The sequence below is a fragment of the Callithrix jacchus genome, chromosome 6 (assembly GCF_049354715.1).
Source record: "Callithrix jacchus isolate 240 chromosome 6, calJac240_pri, whole genome shotgun sequence".
Taxonomy (NCBI): domain Eukaryota; kingdom Metazoa; phylum Chordata; class Mammalia; order Primates; family Cebidae; genus Callithrix; species Callithrix jacchus.
This window is the reverse complement of record NC_133507.1, coordinates 130964301-130969410: the sequence shown is the minus strand read 5'-3', so window position 1 is coordinate 130969410 and position 5110 is coordinate 130964301. Positions and strand designations below refer to the sequence as shown.

The 5110-nt window shown below is 56.0% G+C and overlaps 1 pseudogene; it reads left to right on the top strand.

Annotated features, from left to right (window-relative positions):
• The first annotated feature begins 814 nt into the window (after positions 1-814).
• On the top strand, positions 815-3194 carry LOC100394854 (uncharacterized; annotated as a pseudogene).
• Positions 3195-5110: the final 1916 nt, after the last annotated feature.

Below are 5110 nucleotides of genomic sequence, written 5' to 3'. Positions count from 1 at the left end.
GCTGTTTCACACATTCTTGTCCCTGAAGCCTGGGTGGTATGGTTTCATCCCTCAGAGTTCATGATGGAGACAGTGGTACCCCTGGTGCAGACACTGGGGTGGTTTGTGTCAAGCCCAGCAAGGCCTGGGGAGCAGAGAAGCAGCCTCACTCCGTAGGCAGACAGGGCCTCAGCGGACTCAGGCGCACACCCGCATGGCTGAACCAGGCTCGGGGCCAGGTGCCTTTGACATTGAGTAGCTCACCTCTCCCAGGGGCGCTGGTGTGTGCCATCACGGGTTTGTGTATGGCTACCAGGGCCACCTTGCCCCAGTTAAGCAGGTCCAGGTAGGACACAGCTTGGGACCAGCCTTGCAGCTGCATGCATTAACCACAACAGACGGCCACGCCCACTGGGCTTGCCCTCGGTGCAGTCAGCCTGGGGGTTACGGGGGCTCGTGGAAACATGCAGAAAGACCCATTGGTCAGTGGAGCAGGGTCCTCACTGACCCACGAGGAGCGTGTCACAGGATAGGCAGGCATGGCAGGGAAGGCCAGGCTAGTGCCAGCCGAGGTTGTTTCCTGGCAGACTGTCCTCTTCCTCACACTCCCACACCACAGCCCTGAAGCTGGTGTCCTTGTGGACCTCTGGCCAGGGAGCAAAGGCTGTCCTGCCTGGCCCCTGCCAGCCTCTCAGTCACCTTGTGCTGTGTGCCGAGCGAGGAGAGTGTGCCTGTGTGTGTGTCCAGGTGGCATTTGGATGAAGACACAGGTGTGTGGTGAGGCTGTGGGAGGACAGGCCTGTGTGTGCAGTGGGCAGGTGGTGTGGAGGCGCACATGTGGCTGTGTACCAGCTCAACCCCTCAGCATCTCGGTCAGCCAGAGCAGCCTCCCTGTGCTATCCTCGCCATCGCCAGGCCAAAGGTGCAGATCCCGAAGCCGATGCCCACTCCCCCGAGCTGTCCCTGCAGCCTGGGAGGCCCAGCTCCCAGCCCAACTCCAGTGTCAGGTAGGCCTGGTCTGGGTGCCCTCCCCACCTGGCCCTCAAGGCTGCCCTGCCTGGGCCCCGGCTGCCATGCTCCTCTCACTGGGCGGCAGCCCCAGCCCTGCCCCATCCCCCATAACTTCCTGCCCAGCCTCGTACTGCATCCCTCCCAGCACCCTGTGATGGCACAGACCCCGCAGAACCCCAGTGTCCCCTCCCCTAGACCTTACCACACACCTGGTAAGTCAGGGCTGAGGTCCACAGCTCCATGTTAGCTTTATGTGGCCTGGTGGATTGAGGTGCTGAGGTCACCCGTCACCTTTACAAGTCCTCAGCTCATACAAGTCCTCAGATCCTCCATTAGGGTTGTAGGACTGAGTGGGACCGGGTCTGGCCTGGATGCAACTGAGGCCTTCCCTGCCTGGTCAAGGGCCTGGCCACTGTCCCTTCTCTTGACCCATTCCCTCGCTCTGCCAACCAGGAACTGGCTGCTCCTAGGGGTGAGGGCCGCCTGCCTAGACTCTGGGTCTGGGAACAGCTGTCAGCTGATGGGAGCTCCTGCAGAGGCTCCTGAGGGCCAAGGCCCCGTGGCAGTAGCTGGGATCCCAGACCCTAGCCTGAGAGCTGCTGTGGCTCCCAGCCCTCCAGCACGGAGTTAAGCCCAAGTGCCCTCTCTCTGCAGGTCCCCTGAAGACCTTGCCAAAGTGTGAGATCGCCCTGGAGAAACTCAACAATAACATGGCAGTGGTGAGTGGGATGCTGGGCACCCCTGGGGAACTAGGGCTCCCCGAAGAGTTCCTGGGAGCACTGCTGGGAGGGGCCTGCAAGGTCAAGGTGACTTGGTGGGAGCTGGGCCTGACTTGGGACCCTGCCCACCAGGCTTCTTCTAGGCCAGGTCTGCGGTCCTGGGTGGGAACGTGGGAGAAGTTACCCTCTGTCTGCAGCTCCCATAGATACCTCTGCCACCAAGCCCAGAGTGGGGTGGGGAATTACACCCAGAATCTGCCAACATTATCTGCACAAGGGTGGAGGCTGTGAGTGAGGATGGGCCTGGGATGGGAAGGCCCCCTCAGTGGGGAACCCTCAGATCCCGGGCTACTGACCTTGCCCATCCTGCCTCCAGCCCACTCTCCTACTGCCCCCAGTGCCACCGGCCAAACAGCAGTACCTCTGCCAGTCGCTCCTGGATGCCGTCCTGGCCGACATCTGCTCACCCATCTCCAACTGTTTCCTGTACCACACATTCATTGCAGCCATGACCGCTGTCCACAGCCCGCCCATCACATACATCCAGCTGGGCTGGGCTTAGAGGAGGGCGGCCAGCCCTGGGTCATGGGTGCCCAGTGTGGTCACCATGCTTCCTCCCCAGGGTCCCGGTGCATGCACCTGGAAAGGCAGGCTTGAGGACAACAAGTGGCAGAGCATTCCCAGCACGCTCCTGGCAAGGTGGCCAGGCTGGGACCCAAGTTCCTGGTAAACCTGAATCCTCTCACTGCAGCAACAATGGCACTGTCCACCTGATCTGCAAGCTGGGCAAGTGTCCAAGAGGGCCACAGCAAGCCCCAGCCGCAGCCACAGGGCTCTGCCATCCAAGCTGGAGGGCACAGTGCCCAGAACCCACCCCATGTTCACGCCTCAGCAGGCTGTCTGCTCTGTCCTTAGATACGCTGGGTTCAGCCATGCTATTGCCCCCACCTCCAGAGCCCACACCCCCTCACCTGCCCAACACAGATGCAGCTCTGCTTGCCTAGGGCCCTAGGGAGGTGGGCAGTAGGCCATCCGGGCACCCATCGATGCAAGGCACTCTAGGCTTCAGGTTTGGAATCCAAGGGTCAGATTCCCAGGCTTTGCCACAAACCTCACCAGAACCTTCCGGGGTGTGAAGAGTCGTGTTCTGGAGCAGGGCTGTGAGGCAGGGCAGGCCAGGGCTTGTCCAGGTTACAGGTACAGGCTTCTGTGTTGTGGACGACAAGGACCTCCTGAGTTTGCCACCGCTGGAGTGTAGTGTGCCTGCCGACTACCCTGCCTGGAGCCCACTGCGGATTGACCAACAGTGGCAGTACGATGGGCAGACCCAGAGGAGCTGTCTGGGGACCCAGGGCAGGCAGGGGTCATTCTGAAAAGCAGGCTTCCAGTGCAGCAGGGACTGTGTGTGTGTGCTCTGGCCCCTCCCCAGCTCAGGCCCCACCATTAGCAGATAGGAGCAGGTTGTCCAGTGGTCACCTGAGGCGGGGTGGGGGCGGGGTTCTTTGCTGTTTTCTGTGTCCCTTTGCCCCTTCATCTTGTGTCAGGTCAGCTGTCCAGGGTGGCTCTGTTCAGTGGGTAAAGGGTGAGTAAGCCTGTGGCTCAAGGACAGACCCAGGTCAGTCTCCCTAATCCCAGAGCTGGCACACAGCAGAGGCAGGGCTGGGTCCCCAAGGTTGTCAGAGGCAAAGCCCGGGGCTCCAGACCCTGTTCAGATTCAGTTCTTCACTGGTGATGAGGCTCTGGGTGGAGAGCCCGATGGCCGGGTGGGCAGCGTGTAGGGCAAAACCTCCTGGTGCTTCAACCAATCCTGGGGCTGACCCTTCCCAGAGCACTGCCAGGTGTGCAGGGCATGGGTGAAGCACCAGCTGCCTCAGGCGCATGCCTGCTGCTGTGTTGCAAACACCAACCCCTTCCTCCGGTGGGTTCACCATGGCGTGACCTCCAGGCTGCAGTAGCTCCCAAACACTGGGTCACTGCCTTCTCAACCCCTGGGCCCAGAGCATCCACCAGGCCTTCCCCTCAGCTGCCTAGCCAGGACTGCAGGGATGGCCCACAGCCTCTTCAGGGCCAAGGACACACGCCTCCTGTGAGACACTTGAAGGCGTTGGCTTCCTTAGAGAGCCTGGAGTTAGCCTAGCTGTCCTGCTTTTCTCCTCTGCCAAACGAAATCTGACACTTGTACAGAACTGGGATGGGCGCAGTGGAACAGGCTGCTTGTGGGGTGTTGGCCATCTTCTTAGAGAAGGCCTTCCATGGTGGATCACAAGGTCAGGAGTTCGAGACCAGCCCAACCAACTTGGTAAGACCCCATCTCTACTAAAAATATTAAAATTAGCCAGGCGTGGTGGTATGTGCCTGTAATCCCAGCTACTCAGGAGGCTGAGGCAGGACAATCACTTGAACCTGGGAGGTAGAGGCTGTAGTGAGATCATGCCATTGCACTCTAACCTGGGCAACAGAGGGAAACTTGGTCTCTTTTTTTTTTTTTTTTTTTGCGGAGACAGGAAGGAATAAGGAAAGAAAATACAAACAGCCAACCAGTATTTCATTTAAATCTGAAATGCTATGCAAATGCTGAAGAGTGATTTGCTTCCATTTATGTGGTCACTTTCAAAATGGGTGTAATGTGATACTGAGAAAAATGTATGTTCTGTGGACCTGGGGTGAAGAATTCTATAAATATTCACTGAGTTTACTTGTTCTGGGTCTGAGTTCTAATCATAGATGTCCGTGTTAATTTTCTATCTCGTTGATCCGTCGAATATTAACAATGTGGTTTCAAAGTCTTCTGCTATTATTGTGTGGGAGTCCAAGTCTCTTCATAAGTCAGTAAGTACTTGTCTTATGTATCTGGGTGCTCCTATATTGGGTGCATATATATTTATGATCATTGACTCCTGTTGTTGCATTGATCTTTTTACCATTATGGAATGTCCTTCTTTGTTTCGTTTAGTCTTTGTTACTGTTAAAGTCTATTTTGTCAGAGATGAAAGTTACAACTCCAGTTGTTTTTTGTTTGTTTTTTGCTCTCCATCTGATTGGTGAGTCTTCCTCCATCCCTTTGTGCTGTGTCTTTGTGTGTCCTTACTTATGTGATGGATCTGGATACAGAGTGCCGATGTGTTTTGACTTTTTATTCAGTTTGCGTTTCTGTGTCTTTGATTGGGGCGTTTAATCCATTTAAATTCAGGATTGATATTGATATTTGTGAGTTTAACACTGTCTTTTAATGCTACCTGTCTATTTTGCCCATTAGTTGATATAGATTCTTCATTAAGGAGATACTCTTTACTTTTGGTACGTTTTTGGGATGACTGATACTGGTTGTTCCTTTCTGTGTGTAGTAATTCTTTCAGAAGTTCTTGTAAAGCAGGCCTGGTGGTGATGAAATCTCTGAGTGC